Below are 10,207 nucleotides of genomic sequence, written 5' to 3' on the forward strand. Positions count from 1 at the left end.
TTAGTGGAAGCTGCAATAAAAGTTAAAAAGATTAGAATAAGTGAGAAGACCAGAAGAGAGAGACAGAAGAAGAGGGGCCCGAGTCAGTCTAGTTCATCTCCTGCACCTGGGAAGAAGTTCAAAGGTCCACCTGCATAGATTTCAGGTCAACCTCAAGGTCAAGGTCAGTCTCAGGGGCCCAGGCCACAGTTCACCCCTAGGAGAGGTCAGTCCACACCATCAGTGGGTAGCTCTCCAGAGACGGGATTCAGGGGACTAGCCCCAGCATCTTCTGCATGTCCGCATTGCCTGAAATGGCATAAGGGGGAGTGTTGGAGAGTGACTGGTGCCTGCTTAAGGTGTGGGTCGACAGAGTATCAGTTGAGGAACTGTGCACGCAGAACTGCTACAACTGCTCCAACACAAGCAGGCAGACCTGCTCCTGCACCACAAAGGGGTAGTAAATCTGGCAAATCTGAGGCACTGGGACCATCACAGAGACCTGCAGATTCGAGCGCAGAGAGGCTCGAGGCGTACCACCGCTAGAGCCTATGCCATGAGAGCTCAAGAGGAGCAAGATGCCCCGGACGTCATCAGGGGTACGTTCTCCCTCTACAATACATCTGTGCATGCATTGGTGGATCCAGGATCCACTCATTCATACATCTGCATCAACCTACCCGTAGAAAGGGGGATACTAGTAGGGGAGAGTGACCAAGACATCCTGGTCACTAATCCATTGGGCCACAGTGTAGTGGTGAACAAAGTGTATTCAGGGGTATGAATTCTTGGCAGACCTGATTGAGTTGCCTTTCCATGAGTTTGACGTGATTTTCGAAATGGACTGGTTATCACGTCATCAGGCAATGGTTGATTGTAAATTGAAGAGAATTTCCTTGAAAACTCCTGAGGGTAATGAGATCACAGTTGTGGGGGAAAGGACAGATTTCTTGTCCAATGTCATCTCAGCCACAGTGGCAAGAAAACTGATGAGAAAAAGCTATGAAGCCTACCTAGCACATGTGGTGGATACTAGGCAGGCTAAGTCAAATCTATGTGACACACCCACAGTAAGAGACTTCCCAGATGTGTTCCCTGAAGAATTGCCTGGCTTGCCACCAGAAAGGGAAGTCGAATTTGCTATTGAGATACTATCGAGTACAGCACCATTCTCTATTGCTCCTTATAGGATGGCACCCATAGAATTGAAGGAACTAAAAATCCAGTTACAGAAGTTACTGGATAAGGGGTTCATACGCCACAGTGTGTCACCATGGGGAGCTCCAGTGCTGTTTGTGAAAAAGAAGGATGGGACTTTGAGGTTATGGATTAATTACCGGCAGTTGAATAAAGTAACAGTGAAGAATAAGCATCCGTTGCCTAGAATTGATGATCTGTTTGATCAATTGAAGGGAGCAAGAGTATTTTCCAAAATTGATCTCAGATCAGGGTATCATCAGTCGAGGGTGAAGGATGCAGATGTGCCAAAGACTGTATTAAGGACCCAGCATAGGCATTATGAGTTTCTGGTGATGCCCTTTGGCCTAACAAATGTACCAGCAGCATTCATGGACCTTATGAATCATATCTTCCATCCATACCTAGATCGGTTCATAGTGGTCTTTATTGATGATATTTTGGTGTATCCTAAGACCAGTGAAGAACATGATGAGCATTTGAGGATTGTTTTGCAAACCCTGAGAGAAAAGAAGCTGTATGCTAAGTTGTCCAAGTGTGACTTTTGGTTGAATGAGATTGCATTCCTTGGACACATAGTGTCAGCTGATGGGATTAGAGTGGATCCCAAGAAAATAGAAGCAGTGATGGAATGGAAGCCTCCCAGAAATACAACTGAGGTCAGAAGTTTCTTGGGACTAGTTGGGTATTACAGAAGATTTGTGAAGGGATTTTCTTTAATAGCTACTCCAATGACCAAGTTGTTACACAAGAATGTCAGATTTGACAGGAATGACAAGTGTCAAGCTAGTTTTGAGAAGTTGAAGGCTATGTTAACAGAGGCACCAGTGTTAATACAGCCAGTGTCGGGAAAGGACTTTGTGGTCTACAGTGATGCCTCGCATAATGGGTTAGGGTGTGTATTGATGCAAAAGGAGAAGGTGCTCGCCTATGCTTCCAGGCAGCTAAGGTCACATGAACAGAATTACCCTACCCATGATCTAGAGCTTGCAGCAATTATTTTCGCACTGAAGATATGGAGGCATTACTTTTATAGTGAAAAGTCTTACATTTACATAGACCACAAAAGCCTAAAATACTTACCAACCCAGAAGGAGCTCAACCTTAGACAGAGGCGATGGATTGAGTTCCTGAAGGACTATGATTGTGTGATTGACTACCATCCTGGGAAGGCAAATATAGTTGCTGATGCTTTGAGCAGAAAATCCATCACCGCTCTGTGATCATTGAATGCCCACTTATCTTTGGCTCGAGATGGAACTATTTTGGCTGAGTTGCAAGTGAGGCCAAACCTATTACAGCAGATTTTAGATGGGCAGAAGGTAGATGAAAAGTTAATGACTACTGTGAGTAAAGTCTCAGAAGGAAAAGTAACTAACTATGAGGTGAAAGTAGATGGATGTCTGTACTACAAAGGAAGAGTATGTGTACCAAATAATGGGGAATTGAAAGCCAATATTCTAAAAGAGGCACACACCAGTATTTATGCTATGCACCCAGGAAGTACAAAAATATATCATGATCTGAAGCTTCATTATTGGTGGCCTGGTATGAAGAAGGACATAGCTGACTATGTGACTAAATGCTTAACATGTTAGCAAGTCAAGGCAGAACATCAAGTTCCATCGGGTTTGCTACAACCTATAGGCATACCTGAATGGAAATGGGATCGGGTCACTATGGATTTTTTAAGTGGTCTACCTCTCACCTAGAAGAAGCATGATGCAGTATGGGTGATAGTAGATAGATTGACGAAGTCAGCACACTTTCTACCAGTAAGGACTGACTACTCATTGGAGAAGTTAGCAGAATTGTATATCAGTGAGATAGTTAGACTGCATGGAATTCCACTTTCTATCATATCTGTCGAGACCCAAGGTTTACATCGAGATTTTGGAAGAAGTTGTATGAGTCCTTGGGTACACAACTCCACTTCAGCACAGCTTTCCATCCTCAGATGGATGGGCAATCAGAAAGAGTAATCCAGGTAAACAATTGAATCCAATTAAACTAATACAAATATTGAACTGAAATGATAATAATAACGTGAAATATATGTCAGGTCCTTGAGGATATGCTGAGGAGTTGTGTCATTGAGTTTGAGGGAAGTTGGGATAGATACCTCCCACTAGCAGAATTTGCATACAACAATAGCTACCAAGCTAGCATCCAAATGGCCCCGTATGAAGCGCTGTATGGGAGGAAATGTAAAACTCCAGTGTGCTGGACTGAATTGGGCAAAGATAAATTGGTAGGGCCAGACCTGGTGAAACAGACTGAGGAGAAGGTAAAGCTAATCAAAGCCAATCTGAAAGTTGCCTCAGACAGACAAAAATTCTATGCCGATCTGAAGAGAAAAGAAATAGGGTATGCAGTTGGCGACAAAGTGTCCCTCAAAGTGTCACCGTGGAAGAAGGTACTAAGGTTTTGGAAGAAAAAGTAAGTTAAGCCCTAGGTTCATTGGCCCATATGAAGTCATTGAACGTGTGGGTCCAGTGGCCTATAGGCTAGCTCTACCACCAGAGCTGGACAAGATCCACAATGTGTTCCATATATCTATGCTAAGAAGATACCGCTCAGATCCTTCACATGTCATCTCCATGGAAGAAATTGAAGTACAACCGGATTTGACATATGAAGAGAAACCCATACGGATCTTGGCTCGGGAAGTGAAAGAGTTGAGGAATAAACAGATTCCACTGGTGAAAGTGCTTTGGAGGCACCACAACACCCAGGAGGCAACTTGGGAAAGTGAAGAGATGATGAGGCAACAGTTCCCTCAACTGTTTGGATCAGGTAAATTTCGAGGATAAAATTTAAATTAGAGGGAAAGAGTTGTAACACTCTCCCTGTAGCAACTCCGTACATTCTACTGTTCCGGTGACCAGTGTCAGTCCAAACAGCTAAAATGTCCGGAAAAATATTTAACGTCCGGAAAAATATTTAAACTGAAGTGAGGAACCATAATTAACTCAAATATTAATCAGAAAAATTTAGAAAAAAATTTTAGAAATAAAATACAATCAAGTTAAATGAGCCGGTGCCCTAGCGATCGGTAACCTAGTGGGAAGTTGCGATTCTCGCAACTAGGAGCCCTAGACCGGAGGAAAAATTCATAAAATAATTTTTGGGACTCTAGAGAAGGGTTATTGAGGTTTCTATGATATTAGAATGCCAAGAAAATGATTAGAAATTTTTTTTCTATCGGTACAGATGACTTTGGCTCAATAAGCCAAACGGAGGGCATTTTGGTTATTTCGTCTTCAGAGATGATTTTTGGCCGACTTGTCCAATTAAGTAAATAATTATTATGACATAATATGTGAATAAATATTGCTAAAAATTAAATTGAAATTTAGTAGACAAGAAAAGGAAAGAAAATTAAAGGAATTAGAATTATGACATCATTATGATGTCATTAAAAATCCTCCCACCCAATCAAACTTTGACACATGGCATTAACTTATTTAAAATGACTTAATGGGCAGAAAAAAAAGGAAAGAAAAATCAGTTGCTTCTTCAACCTTTAGGCAGCCAAAAAACGTGGAGAGAGAGAGAGAGGAAGGAAAACTCCATTAAAGCTTCACCAAGCTTGAGTTCACCACCCAAATCACCCCAAAACCCTTGCTTCCCTTCACAAATATTTACCCTTACACCTAGAGCAAGTCTTGGACAGCAAAAAGAAAGAGAAAAAAAGAAGCTCTCAAGCTTTGGGAATTAGCTAAATCAAGGTTAGTGTCCAAACTTTTGCTATTGTGATTAAATTCATGTTTAATGGCATGAAGTAAGTAGGAAATGTAAGAAAACAAGATAAAAATGTTTGTGTGTGCACTCTAAAAATTTTGGCAGCTAGGGTTTGCTTATAATGGTTTATTAACCTTGTAATGGTTTATTAACCTTGTAATGGTCAATTAGTGACCATTTGAATGTGTGTGAGAAGGAATTGAAGTGAGTAAGGATGTTGGATTTGAGTTTAGGTGAGCTGCCTTGGCTGACCTGCAAGACTGAGTATGAGTCTAGCAAGTTTGGGCAGTTATAAATGGAGTTGTAGAGGTTCAATTAGTGTAAGGCTAATTGGACATGAAACTAGACACATAATGGCACAACTTTGGTGAAGAAACCCTGCCCAGAAAACCTAACCAAGTTGGCTTAAAAATTGCCCTAATCCGGGTGACTTACATTCTGCCTGGGCAAAATGACCAAATGAACAGTATCTATTCATTTGGTCATAACTCAGTGTAGAAAGGTCCAATTGACTTGAAATTTTACCAGCAGAACTGAGACATAGACCTAAAACTTTCATGAAGAACACAAATCCAAATTCTGACCATAACCTAGTCAAATTGCCAATCAAACTTAGGTTACCAAATCTGGCAGAACCAGTTTTGCCCAGAATTTTGGATTCTATCCAGTCCGGTCAGTTATGGTGTTTAGGCCATAACTTGAGCTACAAAACTCCAAATGGAGTGATTCAAAAAAGGAAATGTAACTAGACAAAATAAGGAACAACTTTCATGAAGATAATTTTGCCAAATTCCTACTGTACAAATGACCAATGGAACAGTAAATATGAGGCTTGAAATCTGAAAATTTTGAATAACTAACACTAAGCTTAGAAATGGTATTGGCAACCAATACCAACAATTTTAGAATGAAAAATGTGGTATGTTGGGAGTATTAGAACCAATGTACCTATTTTCTAAGCAAAAGTCAATATTTTAGTTGACTAATGAAATGAATAGTAACACCTAAACTTAAATTTTAAGAATTGAAAATTTTAAAAATGTAACATGCCCTAGTACACCTAGCAAGCTTGGTTTGGATAGGTTGGCATGCCAATAGGGTTCAATTAGCAGTACTGCACATGGCATTATGCCATTCTGTGATTTCATGGCTTTTAGCCATTCTGTCATTATGTTGATACTTGGCCTTGTGCCTAATGTTATTACAGCTTATTAGCTGTTCTGTTGCACACCGGGAGATACATTTGTGACCGATGGTGTGACGGCTCAAGGTACTTGATACCTAGTGCAAGTTTTACCCAGTCATCCAGTATAGATTACTTGGGCAACCAGAAATGAAAGTGGATAAATTTAATGAAATTATGAATATAACAAATACAAAATAAAAAAGATTACCAATAATGATTGAAAAATTATCTGCATAAGATATCAGAACATACACTGCATATTTATTTTCTGTTATTTCTTTTTATTTTATTATTGGCACTACTAAGCATCATTGCTTAGCACGTTGCTTTTTGCCATGCATAGATTCTGGAGAGATCGACCAAGAGCCCAGTAGACCGCAGACTGGGTGAGACCTCCTACAGCTCTGCATAGTGTCCATGTCACCTCACTGTCATCAGTGCATTGGTAGGACATTAGGTTTTATTTTGATATTTTGTAATTAACTTTTACTTTCTCATGTGCAATTGAAACTCATGTAATGTATTTTGGTATTGATGCAAATAGTGAGAATTGTGTTTATGAATGAAAAAAATTGAATATTTATGTATGACTTGCATATGAATATCATAAGAAATGAATGATTGAGAAATGGAAATGTTGTTGAAAAATATTGAGATTTTGATGATGAAATGGAGTTTGGGATTGATTGAGAATTTTGGAAGTGTTTTTCTCAGGTTCCGAAGAACTGTTTTCTCCATTTTTAACCGGTACTCTGCCAGATTTTCTATAAAATTTGCAGAACCTTAAATAAATTTATGTTCTTCATAAATGATTTAAATGAATTATACTTCACAAATTGTATTTCATAACTATGAAAGAAATAAATAAGGAAGGATAAAAATAATTAAAATGATTGAAAAAAAACTAGTGTTCCGGTACACTGTGTGGCATATCTTGCTCAGCTGCACTGTAGACGAGTAAGGGGTGTCACATCTAATTTTAGAGTTTTAAATCTTAGGTTAGGATTTTCAAACTCTTTTCCAATAAGAAAACTTTATCTTATCATAACTATACCAAAACAAATGTCGTTTGCAACTATTCTTATCTTGGTATACTATCGGGTAGTACGTAGCTCTACGCAATAATCCTAAGTCGGTACTGTAATCTGTAGCTTACAATACAAACATCAAGAATATTGCATAGTTACTACAATACAGCCCAATAGATCAAACTTTCCTATATCTTATCCTTTTCGAATTCACTAATATCCAGAACTCATTCTAATTATAATATTCATTGACAATTACTAACAGTAACATCTTTGCCTTCATCTAGAGCAATTATATTACTATAATTTACTTTTAGGTCCTCTTGCCTTATATTAAATAGGCTCACTAATTAACTTATAATTTATTGTATACTAATAATTACTTTTCGCTGACAAACTCTTCCAATACTAATGTCAAGCACACTTATTATCGTAGTTTATATCCTAAAGGACTAGTTACTAATGCATCAAAATTTATTCACATGCAAAGGAATAACAGCAGAACATATAATTCTAATACTAACATACAAATAAGTAGTGTTGGGGTCAAATAATAACTAATTGTTTCCTCTAAAAATTAAAAACTTACTAGCAGCTACATCTGAAGTTTCTGCTATTTCTCTCTGGCGCATAGTGGACACTCTGACTGATGCGCTATTATGATCGGGTGGATTCACTGTGCTTGGATTACGAGGAGTACCAACTCTATTTCTAGCTTGGCCCTGACCAACTGTCTGTGAACTCCGGAGAGCAGATCGAGGTGCTCTAGTATATTTTCTAACAAAGTGTCCATGTTCACTATAATTGTAGCAGGCTCCAGTGGCCTTACGACACATACCCCCATGTAACTTGCCACATACCTCACAAACATGGATAGGGTAGGAACTTCTGATTCTTTGCCGATGGGTTCTCAACTGCTTTTGCCGTAAAGATCCGCCTTTGTCAGATCCATAACCACTAGGCTCTCCAGTGTTCTTCCATTTTCCCAAATTACTATTAGAACTTTGGCCAGTCTGTTCCCCACTTTTTCTTTTTTCATATAGCTCTTGCAAGGGTTGGGTTTGTGCTTGGGCTTGGGCTGACAGATGATCAGCCATTTGTTGAAAGAAAGTGGCCATTTGCTAGGCAATTTGTGCGGTAATTCGTACCGGTGGAACTGGTACAGTCAAATTTTTAACACTCTGAGGAGTTGAGGCCTCCCTTTGTACCTCAACTGTAACTGGTTGTTCTACTAGTTTATCTCCCTCCTCCATTTCTATTCACAAAATCTTCTTTTTTGGGACAACCTACACAAGGAGATTTCTCTCCATTAGTTCATATTTATGATGTAAATATACTATATGTATCAAACATTTGAGCAGTTGTTATTTCCGACAAAATATTTCAAATTCACAGTTCAAAATTTACTTTAAAACCATTGCTCTAATACCACTAAAATATGTTACACCTTACCCCTCAGTAAGGCATAACATGATCTCATAGTATACCTAATGAATTACCGACTCCGTCTCCGATAACCCATTAAATACACTACAAGGGATTTTAAAACAATTTTCTTACTTTTTGAAAGTGGTGAGCTTTTATAGCAGGCATTAAAAACATTTACTTAAAGTTTAAAGACTAGTTAAAATTTTTGTCCATTTTTATTTTTCAACAAATTTTGAAAAATTTTCGGCAGAGTGCCGTCTATATTTGCAAAAAACAGTTCTTCAAACACTTGTAAAAACACTTTCAATAATTCATTTCATCAAAATCAACCACTACCACAATACAAATCAACATCATTTCTCCAAACTCCATAATTCAAAACAATTCTCAATTCAATTGTTTTCAAAAATAATATTAAATAACTTCATTCATATTCCACTAAAGAAAAATTAATTTACATTCATTACAAAACTCAAAAATAAGTTTGAACATTACAATAATTTGCATTTCATTACATACCAAAATAATATTACAAGAATTTTTGTACAACTGCTCAAACAATTTACATACATATAATTACATGCATACATTATAATCTAATGTACAAGGGTACACCTCTAATATACCCGAAGTTAATCCCAATGAGTCTTCAAGGCGCAGCTATCGCAAATCTCACTCGGTTGCTTTATCTTTACTTTCACCTGCGACAGCATACAAAGCTATCGCTAACTGGTGAACTCAGTGGTGCACAACCATGAATTTAAAACATGATATACAATACCTTACCAAAATTTTAGCAAAGAAATTGGAAATCTTGAAATTCGATCAAAATTCTAAAAATCAAAATATTCGTTACCAATAAAATAAATCATTTGTTAAAATGACTCTGCTCAAGAATTTCAATTTATCAAATCATAACTAAATATTTAAAATAATTCCAGTAATTTATGGAAACAAATTTTTAATTTGAATAAAATCAAATATACATAAATCCTAATTGAAATCACAATTCTTCACTATTCAAAAACTGTTCTTTATCTCACTAACTCTACAAGACTAATTCGAAAGGGCCATCTTCGAGGCGATTCTAACTCCTTATGGTCGAGGAGGTCGAATCGGGATTCTAACTCCCTATGGTCGGGGAGGTCGAATCATCGTGCACAGTACACAACACAATAATGAAACGTCCGAAAGGGCCAACAAAAAACTTGGATCTAACCTCTAATAAGAGGAGAATCTAAGCCTGTGCACATACCATAGTATTCAAAACAAAACAATGCTAACTCCATGGTCTCCTCAACAAATAAGGGAGACGAATAATAACCTAGTTAAGCATCTATAGTGAGATATAAAACAATATCATGAATTTCTTTATCCTTTTTGGGAGCATTAATCACAACACAATTTAATTTAAAGTCAATTCCACTATCCAATAATTTTTATACTCATCACAATTCAAAACATAAATTTATATTTTTCCATGCAAATCCCATTTCATTAATAAATTTTCAAAACTGAACTCATTCAATTCATATCTAAAATAAAATCATTACTTCATCATTTTCTCACAACTAAACTCATTTATACTATAACACATTTCAATAATCATTGAAATAAATTAAATAATTGGTAAACATAATAAATG

This window comes from Hevea brasiliensis, chromosome 7 (assembly GCF_030052815.1).
Source record: "Hevea brasiliensis isolate MT/VB/25A 57/8 chromosome 7, ASM3005281v1, whole genome shotgun sequence".
Classification (NCBI taxonomy): domain Eukaryota; kingdom Viridiplantae; phylum Streptophyta; class Magnoliopsida; order Malpighiales; family Euphorbiaceae; genus Hevea; species Hevea brasiliensis.